General features: G+C 32.7%; 1 long non-coding RNA gene across 8 annotated transcripts in view; it reads left to right on the forward strand.

Moving 5' to 3' along the window:
* LOC109460765 (uncharacterized) overlaps positions 1-16,103 on the forward strand; it is a 318,121-nt gene extending 302,018 nt beyond the window's left edge. For 7 of the 8 annotated variants that reach the window (XR_016019545.1, XR_016019544.1, XR_016019547.1 and 4 more), the window contains one exon: positions 2,002-8,918. This is a non-coding gene — a long non-coding RNA (uncharacterized LOC109460765). The other variant, XR_012496611.2, reaches the window with a different exon arrangement.
* The last annotated feature ends 6,305 nt before the right edge of the window (positions 16,104-22,408 follow it).

The raw sequence follows: 22,408 nt of genomic DNA on the forward strand, positions 1-22,408 counted from the left end.
TACAATGTTAAAATTCAAAAAAGATTTGTTAATTGACTGATTGAACTTTACTGAAAACTCATGAACAAAATAACCAAAAAAGAAAGGCTTCTCATTTTACTAATAACCATTTATTTGAAAAAGGATTATTCTGTATGAGTAGTTCACTGAACTCCTCTCTTGACCTAATATCTTATTCATCTTTGCATCCCACTGTAGGACTTGTCAATGTGTCTGATGGTTAATGCACACTAAATAATTTCTGACTGAACTTAACTGATTTTAAAGTATAAATAACCTAAGTCTTCAGAAATCTTTATTATTAGTGTTTTATAACAATCTTATATTTGCCAAAGGATATAAGTAAAGATAGAAGTAGAGAAAATATATTTTCATTGATGTAATATAGATGAAACTGGTGTAAGTTGAAATAGATGTAAAACATCTACTGCTTAAAATGTATTTTGAATGATTATTAGATTATTCCCAATCTATTGGGAAAAACAAATTGCTAATTAAAATCCTTAAAAAAGAGTTTTGAACTATAAAGTTACCTACCAGAGGTACTCATCACTCAATACATTTTTACCATTGTTACTTTAAGCAGTTATCTTAGATCAATTAAAAATAAAAATGGATGGTTTTATTTTACCTTAATTTATTTCTTCTCTAATTTCTTCCTTTCTTTATATAGAGTACAGTTTCTAACCTACTATCATTTTCCTTCTCCCTGAAGAACTTCTTTTAACATTTCTTACAGTGGTGAATTCCTTCCATGTTTATTTGTCTGAGAAAGTCTTTATTTCTCCTTTATTTTTGAAAGATAATTTCACTGGATTACAGGAGTCTAGGTTGGTGTTTTTTTCCTTAAACATTTAAAATATTTAATGCCACTCTCTTCTTGATTGCATGATTTCTGACAAGAAGTTCACTGTAATTCTTATCTCTGTATGTTTTATTTCCTTTACAAGTAAAATTGTGATTGTTTTCCTCTAATCTCTTTCAAGGTTTTCTCTTTGTCTTTTGTTTTATGAATCTTGAATATGATATGATGAAATGTAGCTGTTTTATTATTTTGATTTTTTTTTGTTTTGTTTTTGTTTATTTGTTTTTTGTACTTGTGTTTGGTGTTTTCTGAGCTTAGGTCTGTGGTTTAGGATCTGTATTGATGTGAAAAGGTCTGGACCATTAGTACTTCAAATAATTCTCCTGCTCTATTCTCCCTTTCTTTTCCTAATCAAATTATGCATGTTACACTTTTTGAAATTATCCCAGTTCTTGGATATTCTGTTCTGCCTTTGTCATTGTCTTTTCTCTTTGAATTTCAGTTTGGGAAGTTGCTATTGACTTATATTCAAGCTCGCTGATTATTTCCTAGACCATGTTTAGTCTATCGGTGATCCCAAAGGCATTCTTCATTTCAGTTGCAATGTCTTTGATTATTTCATTCTTTCATAGTTTTTTTTTAATCTCTTTGCTTACATTACCCATATGTTGTTGCCCATTGTCTACTTCTTCCATTAGAGTCCCTAACATATTAATCACAGTTATTTTAAATTTTATGTCTGATAATTCCAACCCTTGTGTCACAGGGTTGAGTTCTGATGTCTCTGAGGACTCTAGTGTTTTTTGCCTGTAAGCATACGTTGTAATTTTGTTGTTGTTGAAAGCTCAGTCTGATGGGAAATGAGGCAAACAGGTCTTTAGTGTGAGCTTTTATGTTGATCTGGCTAGGAATTGGGCTCTAGTAATGTTTACTGTAGCTGTATGTACCAGAGGCATCAAATGTCCTTTTTTGTGTGTTTTGTTTTCCTTTCCCTGTTGACATTGAGCCTCTCTAAGTACTCTTCCTCAGAGAGATTCTGTAATCTATTGTTATTGTACTGAGCCCTGATCGTGTGATGGTAATGTGTGCAAGTATTCTTTCATCTTATCATTAAATTTGTATCTTTAGTGAATGTTCGTTCTTAACTGTGGTGACTGTGACCTTCATGGGTGTTTCTAACCCTTCTCCCTCCTTAGGTGATAATAAGGCCAGAGAGAGCTGGAAAGGGAGCAATGTCTTTACTGCAGATTGGATAAACTTCTGGTAACGTCTTTTCCCCAGAAAATAGGCCTTTGTTATGGAAACCCTCTTGATCTCTTTCATACTGATGACTCTTCCCCTACTTCTGTCAATGCTATGGGGGAATCAGCAGTAGATCAGATAAAGCAGAGGATCAAGTCAGCAATTTAGAAGATAAGGTAGCAGAAAACACCCAATCAGAACAGCATAAAGAAAAAAGGCATCCAAAAAATGAGGATAGTTTAAGGTGCCTCTGGGAGAGCATCAAGCGTACCAACATGTATATCATAGAACTACCAGAAGAAGAGAGAGAGCAAAGAATTAAAAGCTTATTTGAGGCAATAATGATGGAAAACTTACCTAACCTGGCAAAGGAAATAGACATACAAGCTCAGAAAGCACAGAGTCCCAAACAAGATGAATGCAAAGGGGCCCACATGAAAACACATCATAATTAAAATTTCAAAGTTAAACACAAAAGAGAAAATCTTAAAAGCAGCAAGAGATAAAGCAGTTGGTTACCTACAAGGGAGCTTCAATAAGACTGTCTGCTGATTTCACCACAGAAACTTTGCAGACCAGAAGAGATTAGCACGAAACATTCAAAGTAATGAAAAGAAAGGACCTGCAACCAAGATTACTCTGTCCAGCAAAGCTATCATTTAGAATTGAAGGACAGATAAAGAGTTTGTCAGACAAGAAAAAACTAAAGGAGTTCATCACCACCAGACCAGTATTACAAGAAATGTTAAACGTACTTCTTTAAAAGAGAAGAAGAAAAATATATGAATAATAAAATGGCAATAAACTGCATATTTATTAACAATTACTTTACCTATAAATGGATTAAAAGCTCCAATCAAAAGACATAGAGTGGCTGAATGAAAAAAAGAACGAGGCCCTTACATATGCTGCCTACAAGAGACTCACTTCAGATCTGAAGATGCACACAGACTGAAAGTAAATGGATGGGAAAAAGATATTTCATGAAAATGGAAACAAACATAAAAGCTAGGGTAGCAATACTTACACCAGACCAAATAGACTTTAAAACAAAGGCTATAATAGGAGACAAAGAAAGACTCAATAGTCCTACTTCTGGATATTTATCCAAAGAAACCCAAAACACTAATTTGAAAAGACATATGTATCCATATGTTCATTGCAGCACTATTTAGAATAGCCAAGATATAGAAGCAACCTAAGTGTCCATCAACAGATGAATGGATAAAGAAGAAGTGGTGTGTGTGTGTGTGTGTGTGTGTGTGTGTGTGTGTGTATATATATATATATATATATATATATATATATATATATATGATGTAATATTACTTAGCCATTAAAAATGAAATCTCGCCATCTGCAAGAACATGGATGGACCTAGAGGGTATTATGTAAAGTGAAATAAGTCAGAGTGAGACAAATGTCATATGGTTTCAGTTATAAGTGTAAACTAAAAAAAAGAACAAAATAAATGAACAATAGCAAAAACCAAACTTATAGATACAGAGAACATGTTGATGGTTGCCAGAAGGGAGGGGTGTTTAGGGAATGGGTGAAAAAGGTGAAGGAATAAAAAGTAAAAGTGGTAGTTACAAAATAGTCATGGGGATGGAAAGTATAGCATAGGGAATATAATCAATAATGTTATAATAACTATGTACGTTGTCAAGTGGGTACTAGACTTACTGGGATAATCTCTTTGTATGCTATATAAATATCTAATCACTATGTTGTACACCTGAAACTAATACTGTATGTCAACTGTAATTGAAAAATTAAAAAATTATTTTTAAAAAGTCTTCTGGAAATATTGTTTTAACTCATTTTTTTCCTAAATTGTAAGTTAAGTGAAGGTATTCTTAACCTGGAGAGAATATGAATAGAAATAAAAATGAAATCAGAATGATTTTCATCCTTTTGTTCTATGTATCTATGATGACAATATTCATTATAACTATTAACATATTAATATGTATCATATGTATCTCAAATAGATGTGAAATTGACTAGTATGAGAAAAGTTACCTGACATTTTTGGCATTATTAGTAAAAATTAAAACTAAATCAGGGAAGAAACTATGTTTCATTAACTCAGATTCTGGGTATACATACAAGAAAGGTCTCTACATTTGTAAATTCTTGGCATATAACACATAATTTTGCTTGAAGTTTGAGCAACACAGATGATTTTTTCCAAAGTCAGTGTATCCCAAATCATGTTAGGCTATTTTATGTACAAAGATTTAGCCATTCATCACTAGCCATTTTTCATACTGCCTTTAAATATAAATACCAAAAAAACAACAACATTGTGTTCTTCTTGTAACAGTTTTCTCCATTTAGAGCTAACAGGGTTATATCAAGGACACAACAGGTGGTTAATATATGTCTAATGAATTACAGTCAACTTTTTTTTCCAAAAAAAATGAAGAACCAGTCCCTTTATACCTGCACAATATAGGAGTCTCTGCTGACCCCATCTCAAATTCTCTTTATCGTTTAACAGCAAGTATCCTCTTTTTGTCCTTTTATCAATGTATATCTTCCTCTCCATCTGATTTTACAAATAACTAACTTTGGGTTCAGGAAAAGACTTGCTTCCTTTTTCTGAATGATAGGTTGAAAATTTATTTAACAGAAACTGATCCAGTCAGCATGGTTAAGCTGATCAAATTTATCTTTAACAACATTTTAGCGTTCTTTCTGCACCATTTTTCTACTGACTGTATCTCTTCTTACTAGCATCTCAAGACCAATGACCCGTATTTGGTGCAATAATTTAGGTCTGATCTGAAATTATTACTCAGATCTTCTTGTTCTCTCCAACAGAGGGTTTTGTTTTATTTTGTTTATGTGATTCATCTCAATTAGGTGTTGGATGGAAAGGAACCAGCTCTAATTCAGACTGATATATAAAGGATTAATAGCTTTCCAAGTTCCATTTGCTCTAGAGGAGTGGATGGTTAAACCAAATAAATCTCTGGTTAGGTGTTAAGGGGTTATTTATTTAGTGAAAGGGGGTTCATTAAAATTCCATCCAAAGCTGAGGCCAGGGCCAGACAGAGAGCAAACCTGGGACTGGAATCAGGATTAGTCCCATTTCTGGTCTCTGCTCTCCCCTGGAGTGGGACAGCATCAAAGTACAGAGAAAACAAAGATAACGTGTGCATGGAAGATGTTATATCCATGAACTCAGTGGATAAGGTCCCAGGCCAGACAAGGTTTGGGGCAGAGAATGACAATGGCTAGTGTACCAGATATTGTATTAGTATCAGATGTTACAATATAAGCAACAGATAACAGAAACACTTGAAGAAATCAGCACTCTTTTAAATGACCTAGATACCAATTTCTTGTTTTGTCTTCAGATTTGGCAAAAGAGAAAGAAAATCAATACATTCTGAGAATTATTTTGATTTATTAAGTTTTGGTGACGCTCTACCAACTCTATAGGTATAAATCTGCTAGTAGTTGAACAATACTTCATGGTAAAGATAATTGTGATTTCAAATTCATACCCTCTGACTCCAGTGCAATAGCAAAACATGCCTTTAGGAAAGCTCGCAAGTTACACAACCTGTTGGATTCAATACAGTAAGAATTCCTTGTGTCACTGCCATGAGTTGATAATCCAATAAAAGTTCATGTGGCAGAAGAGAGGGCAATGCCTACAGAGTTTAAAAGAATGCAATAATCTCATCTAGAAGCAAAACAAAAAGAAGTAGAAATATTCTTGCGATTGTTGAAAGCATATTTTTAGTAAGACCCTAAAACTCCTTTGTCCTTTTATGACTTTGTGGCTGATCAACATTTTTTTTCATGCACTTTGAAAGCCAAATTCATTACATTCCTCCATTATAAAAACTGGTTTTGTAAGAATAAGACTTGACCAAAACAAACTACTAATAAAAATCCTGTCAATATTAACCAACAGTGAGGAAATTGACCTAAATATCAAAAGTAGGAACGAAGACATTATAGCTTTGAGTTAGGACTAGAAGGAAATTGGGAAGAGTTTTGAAATTTCAGTGCCTGTGATCACCTCAAATCAGAGTCAACAAAGACTATCTGCTAAAGGAAAGCTGAATCTAATATTTTTTAAGGTTTCAAATAGATAGGGAAAACCTGAAGGAAACAACAGTATATTGTCTATGTTGTATAATAAAACTTTCCCCCAAATGAACTGTTTCCTTCTGATAGAGAACGAATTTGTCATTTTTGAATCCTTTTTGAGTAAAGGAAATTCTCTGCTATATGTATTTAAAAACAAAACTAAACTCTACTCAGCTAATTATGAAGCAAATTGATTAAGCTACAGAATCATAGTTTTTAAAACCCATCAAGAGCTGAGAATGCACATAAATTTAAATGAAGAAACATAGCTGCTTTCTTCAATGGAAGAGCAATAAGAAGACAAGGAACCCACCATAAGGACATTCCAGTCTATTACCAAATTTCTAATAGCCACCTGTGGTCTAGAATGATGGGTTAGAATACCAAAACCCCCCAGCCACAGAGAGAGCCTGCACCGACCCACCAACCCTTTTCTTCACTAAGTGCACCAAAGACCGGGGACAAGCAAGAGAGCCAGAGAACTAAGGGTCAGGTGACAGGGCAGAGAGTGATTTTCCCAGGGTCAGAGAATTCAGGCACAGGGCTTGAGAGGAAAAAAAGGAAAACTCAAAGAGATGGAAGCTAAAGTCTAAGGCTTCATGCTTTGAAAAGCCCATGTTGGGACTAACATAAAGTATAAAGAAATCTTTAGAGTCCTCCATTATTCAGATTCCAAGCCCTACTGAAGCAAATGTCCTAATCTCATATTCAAAATATTTGAAGACAAAGTTAACTCACTTTAACAAAAGCTGTAACAAAACAAACTAAATGTGCAAGATATAAAAAATTAAAATGCTGGAAGAAAAATTATAATAACAGAAATAAAGTTTTATTTGATAGACTTAGCAGCAGATTATACAAAGCAGTGGAAATGATAAGTGAACTTGCAGACGGGCCAATTGAAATTATTCAACCAAAACACAAAGAGATAAAAAAAAGCATAAGAAAAATGCCATGGAGCATTTTAAGGTCTGTGGGAATAAAACCAAGTAATTTAACATACATATAAACATAGTATTTGTATATAACATACATATTTTAAAAAGGAGGAGAGAAAGTGAATGGTACAGAAGAAATATTTGAAGAGATTATGAGTATGATTTTCCAAAATGGATAAAAGATATTAGCCCATATGTTCTTGAAGCTCAGCAAACCACGCAGGATAAATAAAAAGTAAACCATACTTAAGAAAATTATAGTTAAAATGTTGAGCACCAAGGATTAAGTGAAATTCGTAAAAGCAGTCAGAAAAAAACTCTGACAACTCAACACACACAGGAAAACAAGAAGATTGATGACTTATTGCTGGAAAAATACTTGTACTGAAAGAAAATAAACAAAAAACCTGTCAAACTGGAATTAAAATTCTATCTTCAATGAAAATGTGCTTCAAAAATGAAGGCAAATTAAAGAAACTTTCAAATAGACAAAAGGTAAAAAATGAGATTTTTTTCCCCAGAAGACTTGCACTATAGGGAAAAAAATAGATTATTTAGGCTAAAGAAAGTGATACCAGAAGGAAGCCCAGATATGTCAGAAACAATAAAGAACAAATTTGTGGGGGTAAATATAAAAAAACTTCATATATATACGTATATATAATATATATGTTTTCTATTATTGCTATAACAAATTATCCTGTACTTAGTGGCTTAAACATGTATTATATCACGGTTCTGTTGACTCAGCTGATTTCTCTGCTCTCAGTTTCACAAGGTGTCAGCAAAACAGGCCCTTTTTGAGGGGCTCTGGGAATAATCCTCAGAGTCAAATTCTTCATGATTGTACAACTGAGGTCACATTACCCTGCCAGGTATCAGCCAGGGGCCATCCTTAGCTCCTAGAGGTCTCTCTAGTCCTTGCAGGTGGAACCTCCATTTCAGAACCAGCAACAATGCATCACATCCTTCTCACACTTGAAATTTCTGAGTGCCCCTTTTGCCACCTCTCTCTTCTGCATCTTCTGCTTCATCTCTCTTCTGGTTCCAGCTAAAGAAAGTCTTTACTTTAAAGGGCTCATATGATTAGATTGGATCCACATCAGTAATTCAGGATAGTTCCTCTATTTTAAAGTCTATAACCTTAATTACATATGCAAAGTTTCTTTTATCATGTATTAGGTTGGTGCAAAAGTAAGGTTGGTGCAAAACAGTTTTGCAATTGTTTTTAACCTTTTAAACTACAATTACTTTTGCACCAACCTAATAATATAACATATTCATAGATTCTGGGAATTAGGGGTAATATATATTTTTATTTTTATTTATTTCATGCAAAAATAACAATGTATAATATATTCTAGAGGCAATAGTATCTATTTAACATTTATAATAGAAGCACAAAGGATAGGAGGGGAGTAAGATAAAAGTATATTTTTTGTAAGATTTTTACATAATTTAAATTACTACTATATGATTTGAAGGTATAATGTGATAAGTTAAAGATGTATATTATAATCTCTAGAGTAGCCCTATCCAATAGAACTTTCTACAATGATAGAAATGTTCTATATCAACACTATCCAATATGATGACTCTTACCTACAAGTGACTATTTAGCTTTTGAAATATCGCTATTGTGTGAGTGGGACTACATTTTAATTTTAATCTATTTACATTTAATAGCGAAATGTGGATACCATATTGAACAGTGCAGCTCCAAAGTAACCATCATAAAAGGCAAACAAATAAAGAGGTATCAAAAAAAAAAACAAACAAAAAAAGGTTGGGTAGATAAAAAGGAGTACTAAATAAATTCTCCTGCCCACAGGGTCCAGAAAAAGATCATCTGCTTCTAGAGGGAAGAGGTGGAAGCAAAACCATCTGCCTCTGTGGAAGGGGCAGAAAACTCCCCTTTCTAGGAAAAATCCATTGCTTCTGGAAGAATACATATGTCTGAGAAAGGATTCATATGCAGAATATATAGAGAATTCCAAATCTTCAATTAAAAAGACAAACGCCTTCATAGAAATGGACAAGAGTGTTGGCTAGACACTTCAGAAAGGAAAATATATAAATGAGAAATAAGTACATGAAAACTGCTAATTGAAACCACAATGGAATATCATTTTGTACCAGTGTAATGGCTAACATCAAGAGGATTGTTAATACCAAATGTTAGCAAGTATGTGAATAAAGTGGGAATGTAAAATACAGAAACATACATTTTTTAAAATGTGAAATATGCAAAACAAGTTTACCAAATCAAATCTGGCAATGTGTTAAAATAATTCTAACATATGGACTTTATCCCACAAGTTCAAGAACAATTTAACATCAAAAATTTTAATATGATAACTTACTGCATTATCAAATAAAAGATAAAAATTGTAATACCATCTCAACAAATGCAAAAATGAAACATTCAAGAAAACTCAAAATTTATTACTAGTGAAAAAAACCTAGCAAACTAAGAATAGAAGGAAATTTTCTGAACCTGATATTATTGACAAAACCCTACAACAAATATCATTAGTCAGAAATAAGAATTCTCATTGTTGTTTCCATTTAACATGTTTTTGAATATCTGAACCAAGGAAGATAAAAGAGGTGTATGAACAGAAAAGAAATACCAAAATGTCATTGTTCATAGATGATGTTATCATATATGTGGACTAAATAAACATACAACTAAATTATTAGCCCTATAGAGAATTTAGGGAGCAGTTGGGTACATTGCTATTTATCGCCAAAACAATTAAAAGTAAATGATGATAAAATGAAACAGTAAAAAAAGACATACAATCACTTTGTTGATAAAAGTATAATATATTCTACAAATACATAAAAAACAATCTAAATAAATGAAAACAGTAATCAATGTTTATTACTGGGAAACAACAGTAAGGTGTCAGTTCACCCAAAATTAATCTATAAATTTGGTGCAATTCCGAAAACAATCTAGCAACATTTCTTATGACTCAGAGTTTGATAATTAGAATTCAAAAGAGTGCAATCAGCCAACAAGAGTCAAAAGAGTTTTGAGAAGAAGGCTATGGTGGAGGAAGTCACTCTACCAGATATTAAGATATGAAAAAGCAATAGCAATATAGTAATAAAAGCAGTGTGATATTGATGCATGACTGGAAATACACCATTGGGACAGAAAATCAACTGTAGAGGTAGGCACATATATATTGAGAAACGGTGGATGATTAAGTTCTTTTTCAAATCATTAGATGGAAATTGGGCAGTTAAATAAATGTTGCTTGAACAATTAGTTATAGAGAAAAAATAAAATTAGATTCTTAGATTATATACTATTCTTGGGGGAAAAAAGTGAATTGAAGACCTAATGTAAAAGTAACACTTTGAATTTTCTAGAAGAAATTATTGAAATACAACTTCATTATATTAGAAAACAGATATTTTTAAAGACACAAAAAAGCGCAAACCATAAAAGAAAGCTCTGTTCAATTTGATTACAATAAAATGAAGATTCCTGCATGACTAAAGACCCCATAAACAAATCTAAAAGGCAAGCTACCAAGGAACAACACTTACTGCAATATTTGGCTCACAAAGGATTTATATCTGGAATCCACAAGTGAATTCTATAAATAATAAAGGAAAAGACAATTCCATAGAAAATAGGTAAAATATATGAATAGAACATTCACAGTATATGAAACTCAACTAATAAATACAGATTTTGAAACTTACTGAGCTGAAGAATAGTTACAATGGTGGGAAGAATATGCAATAATGATTTAAAAAAGATTTAATGTAAAGTAGAATATTGATGATTCAGGAAAAGGTAGGGGAAGCGAAAGGTTCCAGAGTGACAGAAGGGCATGGAGGTCAGAGCCCAGAAGGAAGAAGCATTTTAATTCTATGGGCCACCTCCTCTAGGAGAATAGACAGAAGGAGGAGAGGATGCATGTAGGTTTGTGGGTGGGATGGTCAGGCAGTTAGTCGATTCTTTTCAGGTGGATTTTATTTTTCTCTGTGAAGTAAATTGTAGTATCATCAGCTGAACTAAATAGCTATGGTATAAGATTGAGAGAGAAGTTGCAATTTGAGGATAAAAAAAGAAAGTTTGAAATAATCTTTAGAGAAGGTAGGAGGGCAAGTTTACCAGAGAAAAAGATAAAGTTTGTAATTCCAAATTTATAGTGGGACTTATTTTCCAAAGCAGATGATTGAGTTGATACAGAATTAGGGTTTTCTGAGAAAAAAAGGCAAAGAATTCAATGGTTTTATCAGAATAACTATGGAAATTTTGGGTCATGTAATTGGATCTCAAAGGGGAGAAAAAAGGGGATAAGAAGATAAGGGCTAAAATGGAAGAGTCGATGAACTGGAGAGCCCAAAAGGGTAGAATAACAACCATGTTTAAGTAAACTAAAAAGATCAGAAGCTGTGATGGAAGTGAGAAACTTGAACTGGTGATTTTTAGAAATGGAGCAGTTTGTGTGGTGACATGTTATAGGAGGTAACAAATGGAGCAAGTTGTGGATTGGAGATATCTGGTATTTGGGTAACTGTCCACGTGAACATTCAATTGGTTGGAGAGGAAACCATGAGCCTGGAGTCAAAGTATCAAAGAATATGGGAAAATGACTAAGAGATGCCCTGTTTCCCTGAAAATAAGACCTAGCCAGACCATCAGCTGTAATGCGTCTTTTGGAGCAAAAATTAATATAAGACCCGGTATTATATCATATTATATTATATTATATTATATTATATTATATTATATTATACTATGCTATAGTATATTATATTAAAGACCCGGTTTTATATTATAGTAAAATAAGACCGAGTCTTATATTAATTTTTGCTCCAAAACATGCATTATTGCTGATGGTCCAGCTTGGTCTTATTTTTGGGGAAACATGGGAGGTAGAATGCAGTGCCAAAGAGGTGGATAGGGTTATACAACATCTGGAATACTCTCTCCTAAAATAGAGAATTGTGATATATACATGACGGAGCCGCTTCCATGGGTCTTTAGGAATATATAAGTGATTGCAAACTATATTCCAAATTATTGTCATATGTACAAGAAAGAATAAAACCAATAGATAATTTAAATTAAAATATAAAAATTTCACATAGGGATCTTACAAGAATGTGGCTTCAGCACTACCATGAATGAGAATAGAATCTAATATATTCATCTTTTAGTTATTAAAATTACTTGACGGTTCTAATATCCGGCTGGAGTCTTCTACTGGTTTGAAGCAAGAAAGAGTTTTAAGTGTTTTGTTCAGAAGAACTTGGCTTGAGAACATTTTTGGCTGTACTTGAAGTTGAGTAACTGGGACATGAAAGTAGGGCTGCTCAGAAGAGAGCCAATGAGCCCAGTCTGCTGCCTTAGGCAATGTGTGTCCTAGTCGGAGTCCTATTCAGGAATTCATGTCATCAGAAGTTAAGTGGTTTGTTCTTATTAAAGAAGACATTGCTTGCAAAGACATGCCAAGTAGTGTCCAAAGAAGTGAATCAAGGTATAAAATCTGGGAGGTCCTTAGAGTTGACTTTGCACATAGGACAAAAGAAGCATTTGTGAGGTGGCAGAGCGTCTGTGAAGGGAATTCTTTTAGCAATCCAAGGGCCATTTTGGCATAGGCAAGGAGATCACTCAGCAACACTGGCATTTCTATGGCCATAATTTTTTGCCAGGAAATATTTACCCCATAGTCTAACACTGTCTGCTCCTAAATTAGGACAAGCAGTTACCATAATTCAATGACATTAAATAAGTTTTTGGGGGGAATAAATATTCTGGAGATGTACTGTATGTATCAGCTCACAACTGAGCATGTTCCCCAAGAAGATCATGTGGATGAGAAACAACTTGTTTCTGTGAGGGCCACAAAGAGCTCTAAATTCAATCCTACATTAAAATTTTATCCGTATTGGTTTTATTGGCTGCTCTCTCCCATCCTGGCTCTGGAGCCATCTTTTAAACAAAAAGACTGGCTGGGGGTGGTTTTAACCTAAAATCAGAGATTATGAAGAGAGTGTGTGTGTGTGTGTGTGTGTGTGTGTGTGTGTGTGTGTGTGTGTGTACAATTTCCTTTTATGGGATTGCCAATCTCAAAAAGATGTACTTTGTCAAACCACCCATATTTTAGTGACAAAAATATCATATTGTACAGAAAAGCCATCCAATAAATTATCTTATGGTTACAACAGATGTAGAATAGTTTGATTCAGTGTTCTCTCTTTGAGATGGGGGAACTGAGATCTAGTTGTATTCAGTAATTTGCTCAAAGTCACAGAGCCAGATAGTGATAGAGCCAAGATTAAACCCAAGTCTCTTGATTTTCGGTCTAGAGGTTTTTTTTCAACAGTAGCAACTTATCTAGACTTAACTCTGTGTTTTCCTCTTCTCAGCCTTTGCTCCTGACCATGGAATACCATCATTCAGTGCAGTGCCCTTACCGCAAAGCCTACCAAATCTTATTGTAAAATACTTCCAACATAAAAAATGTCTAGAGTAGGTTTTAAAGAAAACACATGTACCTATAGGGTTCTAAAAAATGTAGATGTTATGTTTTGTTTGTGTATCTTTCCCTTCTCCTCACGTCCCAGAGGTAACCATTATACCAAATCTTGAGTTTATTATGTCAATTCAAGTTGTTATATTATCTATCTATCTATCCACACACACTCATACATGTATAATTCTGCATCTATGTTTTGTTCAATATTATATTTTTAAGATTTATCTTAACCCTATGCAATATTCCATGGTATGGATGCAATAATATTATTTATTTATCCTTCTATTGATAAATGCAATTTTTAAAATCTTTCATAATATACACAGTGTTTCAATGAACATATTTGTGACTATCTCTTTGAGCACATTTGTAAAATAGTTTCTTTAGGCCCCAGAAGTAAATTGCTAGTTCAAGAAATGCATGTACATGTGATTGGCACAATAATGGCTCCCCGAAAGATGTCCCTGGAACCGCTGAATATGTTACTTTAAAGTACATAAAGGACAACAAATGTGATTAATGTTAAGGATCTTCCAAAGGGGAGGTTATCTTGGATTACTCAGGAGGGCCCAATCTAATCACAAGAGTTCTTGAAATCAGAAGAGGCAGACTAAAGGGTCAGAGTTTACCTCCTGAAAAGAATTCAACCAGCTGGTGCTGATTTTGAAGATGGAGGAAGAGGGTAAGAGCCAAGGAACCATGGCCAGCCCCTAGAAGCCGGAAAAACACACGGTAAATGGATTCTCTCCTAGAGCCCCAGAAAGAAATGCAGCCCTGCGGACACACCTTGATTTTTGCACTGACCTCCAGAACTGTAAGCTAACAAATTTGCATTGTTTTAAGCCTTGAAGTTTGTAGTAATTTGTTACAACAGCAGTACAGCATATTCAACTTTACTGTTGCTAAATTTCCCTCCAAAGTAGATATACCAAGTTCTATGCTATCAATTTATGAGAATCTCTGAGACCCTTTAGCCTAGAGTATCACCAGACTTTTAAATTTTTGTTTGTTGGCTGAGTTTGAAAATGTATGCAGTTTTCATGTGCATGTGATTTTAACTTTCATTTTCCTAGTTATTTGTGAAGTTGAGCATTTTATTTTTATGTTACTAGCTATCTGAGCATCTCTTTTCTTGAATATCTTGCTCATGTATATTGCCTTTATTCATTTCAGATTGTTATTCTTATTTATTTGTAATCATTTATATATGTTGGACAGAAAATCTTTATTGGTGGAACCCCATGCAAATACAAGTTACCATTCTGTGACTTCCTTTAACTATGGTGTTTTATTAAATAAAAAATTTTAATTGTAATGTAGACAACTGTATCATAGTTTTTACTTAATGAGTTTTTTATTTTGGTTCTTATCTAATACGTCCTTCCCAATTTCAAGATCATAAACATGTTCTACATTTTTTTAAGAAGTTTTAGGGTTTTTTTCATATTTAGGGCTTTCAAATATTTGGAATTACTTTATATTTGGATACCCAGTTCTAATACTATTTATGAAAATTCATTCTTTTTGCACTGATTTGTAATGCCACTTCTCAATATCAATATATGTATGAATCTGTCTGGGCTCTCTTTACTGACCCATTGTTTATAAGTTTATTTCACTTCCTGCCCTACACTATTTTAATTACTCTAACATTAAGTATGTCTTGGTATCCTCTTTCCAGCTTGTTTCTTCTAAATTTCTTACTGAATCTTGGACTTTTGCTCATTTGTATGAATTTTAGGATAAGCTTGGTAAAATCCATTAAATGCACACCACATTCTTTCTGGGATTTTGTTAAAATTGGATAAAAAATGTAGAATGAGTTAAAGTGAACTGATATCTTTTGAATATTAGATCTTCCATTTGTAACCAGAACATAATTTCCTATTTATTCAGGGCTTTAAAAAATCCCATTCAAATGTATAGTTTTCCCCATCAAAAACTTACTACACAGCTTTTGCTAGGTTTATTTACTGTTTTTGTTGCCATTGTTTTACTAATTGATGATTATTCATATGTAGGTATGCTACTGATTTTTATATATTGATCTTGTATCTAGCAATCTTGCTGAATATTGTCTTAGTAATCTCGATTGTAAATATTCTTGAATTTTATAACCAATATTTTTCTCAATAAAGATAATTTTGCTAGTTTTTGTACTTCTTATACCCCTTAATTTAAAAATGTATCTTATTGTCTGCCTTGAATCTCCAGTGCAATGTTTATTAGAAGCAGTCATAGGAGGCATTCTCATATTATTCCCGAGTTTAATTGGAATGCTTCTGAAGTTTCACATTTAACTATGGTGTTTACTGTAGGTAAGGTTCAGAGATTCTCCTTCTAGTCCTAATTTGCTAAAAATTATCATAAATGGACTTTGAAATTTATTGAATCTTTTTGTATCTATCTATAGGATTTTGTTCTTTGACTATTTCTACTTAGAATATATTTTTATGAGTAGTTGGGTAACTTTCCCTCATTTCTGTTTTCTGCAATATTTGTATAAGGTTTGAATTATTTGTTCCAAGAAGTTTTGGTATTTTTTTGGTAAGGTTAAGATTTTAGAAGTTAATAAATTTATTTAATAGTTATCATTTCTTCCTCATGCAGTTTTGCTAACATATTTGTCTGGAAAGTTATCAGTTTTATCTAAATCTACAAATTTATTGACATAAATTTCTTCATAATGTTTTTATGATATAAAAATACTGTGGATATATGATATTTTCCAATTTTACCATTTCCATTCCCTTTTTCCATTATTATTTTTGATTCTCTTTCTCTTCTTTTATTGACCAATTCAGTCTACATTGTTTCTTTCTTTAAAAGAAGTAGTCTTTGTTTTGTTGATTTTATTTATTACTTTGTATAACTATCTTTAGTTTTTCTTTGCTTCTCCTTTTATTGGGTTTACTCTATTAATATTTTCCAAGCTTATTGAGTTAAACCATTGACTTACTTATTTTTTACTAAGTGTATTTATGTTTATAAATTTTCCTCTAATAACTGTTGTACAAGCATCTCACAGGTTTTGGTATGTAATAGTTATATTTTTATTAAGTTATAAATATTCTCTAATTTCTATTGTAATGTTTTCTTTTACTAATTTTACAAATGAAACCATTTTAACTTTCCTAAAATAACTACATTTTTTATTAAATGGTTAATGCACTGTAATAAGAGGATGTTGTTTTTGTATTATAAATTATTTGAAAATAGTTGGGACATTACATGTGACCTAGTATGTGATGGTTTTTTTTAAAATTAATTAATTTATTCATTAATTTATTTATTTTCAGTTATAGTTGACATTCAATATTATTTTATGTTAGTTTCAGGTATACAGCATAGTAATAATTTATAATTATATAAATTATATGCATTTAAATAATTTATGCAATGATCCCTGACTAATATGTGATTGATTAATCGTATAATGTTCCAATTACTTGAAAATACATACTCTTTATTTGTTGGAGGCAGGATTCAATATATAGTCTCTGTTAGAAAAAAATTATACATTGAAATTTTCTATTGATTATATTTTATTTTATCAGTTTTCACATTATTATTGGGAACTCTTATAATTTTCTCAATTATTAAAAAATAATGCATATATTTTACTATGTGTTCAACACCATTATGTATCCTCTATATATAATAATTTATTTTATGTTTACAACAACTCTATGGGGTGAGTATATCATTTCCCCAGTTTTCAGATGAAGAAATTGAGGGACAAAAAATAGTTACAAGAGTTACAAAAGCTAGTAACTGGTAGAGCCAAGATTTAAACCCAGTCAGTCTGACTCCACCGCCCACATTTTTAACTCCAACACCATACTGCTGCTACCAGTTTTTGCTTTATATATTTTAAAACTTTATATATTTTTATGTTATTAAACATATCCAAGCTTACCCATGTTATGATTTGCTACAGAATTATGTATTCCTTCTACTGTGCATTAACCTTGATTTCCATCAAGGCTTTTTGCCTTTAATTCTATTTTGTATAATATTACTATATACCAATTTCCTGTTGATTAGCATTTGACTGCCTGTTTTTGTTTTTTTTAAAAACCATTCTCTGTCATTTCTTCATTTTTTTTAATTTATTTTTATATTTTTATTTTTTTTTATTTTTTGCTCTGCTGGTTTGGATACCAGACACTATATTTATTTTATTTTCTTTCTTTTTATCTATCATTTTTTTCTAACAAAGTTGACTATTTTATCTTCCTCCAAAACACATGGACGTTAATTCACTTCAAGAATCCATTAAAATCCCCAAATATTTTTATTTTTTCACAGCATTAACTTTTGCCTTTTTAAAACTCTACTACTTGAGAGCAAAGACTGTCTTTTATAACAGAGACTTAGCAAATATTTGAATGAATGAATGAATAGCCTTACATTTCCATAAATGAATCTATAATGAATAGAAAAATATAAATTAACAATTTATGATTTGTCCGTAATTTATATTCTCCTTCTGACTGTTATACATTCAAGTGAAGATGCCTCAATTGTTTTTGTATCTTTAGCTCTTATGCAGTGCCTGGTACATGGTAAACGTTCAAAAAATAATGTAATTTTGGTATGAATACTTCATATATAATTCAAAAAACATGTATCTAAACAGAATATAAAGGTTGACATTTTACACCCAATCATGTTAGGATTCTTAGTGATTATCTAGTATTAATTTGAATTTTTATCATTTTATTAATGATGGTATAAAACACGTAACATAAAATTTGCCATCTTAAGTATTTTTAAGTGTACAGTTCAGTAGTGTTGAGCAAATTCACACTGCTGTGCTACGGATCTCCAGAACTTTCTCACCATGCAAAATTAAAAAATATATACCCATAAAACAACTCCTCATTTCCCCCTCTGCTGTCCCTGGAAACCACCATTTTACTTTGTTTTTATAAATACTGTGTTTCCCCAAAAATAAGACCTAGCCAGACAATCAGCTCTAATGCATCTTTTGGAATAAAAATATAAGATCCGGTCTTACATAAGACCGGGTCTTATACTAATTTTTGCTCCAAAAAACACATTAGAGCTGATTGTCCGGCTAGGTCTTATTTTCGGGGAAACATGGTATGACTACTTTAGATACCTCATTATCATTTTTTGATTGCTCAATATTATTAAACATTTCAGATAGTGCTGGTGGAAAAAGTACATTAAAGGACGTGTATTTTATGATGGCTACAGAGAGAGATGATAATTTCTTATGGAAATCTTCTACCTAATTTCAAGCTAAGAGGAACCGAACCTTTCCTTGGATAACAATTAAAAAGCAGTCTTCTCTTTGAAACATGAATGACTATCTAAAGGACTATGTGAGAAAATGTCTGGATTTCTTCTCTTCCTATTTTTTAAATTTCTATTGGGAGGAGGCTGAAAACAGAAGCATTATTGGATGGAGTATTAAGAGTCTTTCCCCCTTGGGGATCCTTTTAAAAGGCAGGTCTGGAAAAACTTCAAATTTTCTTCAATACCTAAGTGAAGGCCAAATTAAACATAAATTAATTAGTTTTATTCTCTTTCTTCATTGCTCCATTTGTATTATTTGAGGTCAAAATGGCTTTCCTTAGTCATAAACAGATTCTACTTTGCAAACCCCAATTTAAATCAGTAAGTGCTCTGAAAAGCCTCACACTGTGGATTAAGAAAATATCCAGATGGCTCAGAGGGGCCGTAAAAGGATTTAGGTTTAGGAGCCAAAATATTATCTTTTGGGAGTCCCCACATGGCACCTGGGAAAAACACCCTGCTGATTTGTTTCAACCCCTCCAGAGAGTCTGAGGTCTTCTAGAAATCTATATGTATTCCTTTAGGATGCAGCTTCAGCCACAAATGTAAAAATGCAGCTGAGCTATGAAGAGTCTAGGGGGATTTACCCCTCTGGGTCCATAGTTGAAAACAACCTTTTGTTTTAGTATTTTCCTTATTTTATTATTTCTGGCATAAAAATAAAACTCAAGGATTTTTTTTCTGATTTATTCATCCACTATATATTTACTGTATGCCTGCTGTGGTCAGCACTTCTATTAGATAGTATGCCAAGTACTGTACAGACATACAGCATCCTGCTTTTGTGAAGCTTCACTCAGCTTATTATTTGTTCTTCATGTGATTTAGGGCACTTAAAAATATAAGGTTGAATGTGATTCCCAGGGATCACCTAATCCATTCCCCTACCTAAAGAAAGGATTTAATGAAATCTTTTTCTGACAGATTTTGTTAATTTTCATGGCTGAAGATCATCAGAGAGGGGATTCCTCCAACCTTTGAATCAGAGTAATGTTCTTGTATGTAATAAAAACACATATGTAGAATGTTTCTCATGCAAACCTAAGTAGAAAGGTAGCCTGTAGTGGTAACATTACTAGACAAGATACAGGATGCCCACTTAAATTTCAATTTTATATTAGTATGACCCAAATATTGTATGGGATATACTTACACTAGATACTTACTTGTTGTTTAAATGAAATTCAGATTTAACTGGGCAGTCTTTCATTTTATTTGCTAAACCTGATAACTCTATATTGTAGAGAAGGAAGGAAAGTCAGGCAAAAATTATTTGAAGTACTTAATTCATTCATGTCATAACAAATAACAATTCAGTGGAAGTCAAACACTAATGACTTGGATTATGGCACAATCAGCAATGTACTTACTTTGAAACTCCCTCTTGGCCAATTCTCTTTGCATGGGGATGACATTGGGATAGTGTGTGTATCACTGGTCTCCACATTGTAGATTCTTACGGCCAAAACAAATGATTCAGGCTGTTTACTTTTAGGAAAGCCATATGTTTTAATGGGGGCCTCTTTGGGGATCCCTGTATTTCTATTTTATTTTATCTCCAGTAAACTACCCCAGTGAGACTAGGTGATAGCACGAAGGAGTCCACGTGGTATAATACTGTAAATGAATTTTTATCGGTCATTTCACAAGCTACTTTGAAGCATGCAGAAACTTTCCTAATATCTTTGTGGTTTATGTTCTGTGTCTTACAGTTCTACCCAAAAGTAAGGTGGTGAATGTGTAGAGAATAGAAATCACTGCACTGTACGCTCTGTGGTAGCAGAGACTAGGCCTGTTTTGGTCACAACTCAACCAAGTACCCAGCCCTAAATATTATTGGATGATAGTAAAGAATTCTATCTTCCAAATTCTTTATGCCCTTTGCTCCAACTAGAAAAGTATAAATTCTATGACTTTCACAAAGGGCCCCCATTTATTTTTATGTATATAAATGACAAGTCTGGAAAAAATATACGTGTACAGTAATATGCTTTGCCCATTTTGAGAGCTTTCATTATTCAAAGTAAGACAGTCAGTAATTTTTAAAATTAATTTCCCTGAGAAATGCCTACATCAAGTGTTTATTTTGTATTATTTCTCTAGATAAAAGTGTAAATATTTCATTAAAGTATAACTCATATGTTGGATTACAATATTTCTCAAGATAATACAAAATCCAAATTGGGCCTTTAATATTGTTAAAAGCTAAACTGAGGCATATCAAAATTTGGAAGACTTTACTTGAGCAAAAATGAGTAGCACCAAACTGGAAGAAGTTAGGAGCACCCCACTGACAAGTAGTGGAGGGAAAACTTATATAGAAAAAGTGCAGAAGCAAAAAAAAAAAAAAAGTGATTATTTGATTGGCTAGAGCTTAAAGCGTAGTTGACTGTGATTGTCCTTCGGTTTTGATTTTATAACCTTGAGGCATTTAAAAAATTAGATTTTGGTTTGCTTATGTAAGTCATCACAGCATTAGAACCACTTCAGTTTAACGGTCCAGAACATTCACCCAGGCCAAGTTGTATAATTAATTAACAGTTTCTTGCTTCTCTATTTAAGAATGTTTAATAGGCATTACTAGATATACTACATAAAAAGGACAACTTTACACTATCAATCCTAAGTGGAATCAATGAGTATTCTAGGTAGAAAGTTCTAGATCATTTACACAACACTGTTACTTTTTTAAATGAAGGAATGGGCACCTAGAAAGATAAAGTAGCTACTTCTAAATCACATAGGTAGAATTAAAACTCGAACTTGCTTATCTTCATCCTAAGTCTTCTATTCTTTTCACTACATCTTCGTGTTTTTCTTTGGAATTCAAGGCTTTTTGGCTTAATATGTAAATATGTTCAGAAATGACAAAGAGCAAAAGTGAAAATTCTGACATTCCTTGTTTTTATATTAGCATTTAAACAAGCAGTTTAAAAGTTTCCATTAACTTTTTTTTCTTTTTAACAACTCACATAACAGACTTTAAGGAAGCATTTACTTTCTTACAAAGTGGAAATAGTTCCTTATTCCTTTGAATTGTCTTAGGCATTGCCTAAATGGCTGTCATGAGGTGAGATCAATGCAGGTTCTCAATTTGACATGCTGGTAGGGTTACCATCTGAGTTTCCTCTGGAAAGTCTGAGAATAAAACGTCTAGACTGATTTTCAGTCCAGAAGCTCAAACTTCAAGGAACTTGGGGTAGTCACAGCAGCCTAAGGAGATGGAGTCAACCCAGCTGGGGCATGCATAGTCACGCTGTGTCCATCAGATTATACACCAATTCCAAGTTTTTCTCTCTCCTGCCAAAATAGGAATCAACTCATTTTTCCCATGCTACCTCCTCACCAAAACCTCCTTCTTTTTTCAGGTCCTGACTTGGTTCTAGTTTCAAGCAAATTTCTTTCCTTTTCCTCTCTTGCTGAATTTTTGGTTAGATTTTGGAACATAACTATTCTTTGGTTAGATTTCA

Source organism: Rhinolophus sinicus, chromosome 17 (genome assembly GCF_057876585.1).
Source record: "Rhinolophus sinicus isolate RSI-liver-muscle chromosome 17, RSI-T2T, whole genome shotgun sequence".
Classification (NCBI taxonomy): domain Eukaryota; kingdom Metazoa; phylum Chordata; class Mammalia; order Chiroptera; family Rhinolophidae; genus Rhinolophus; species Rhinolophus sinicus.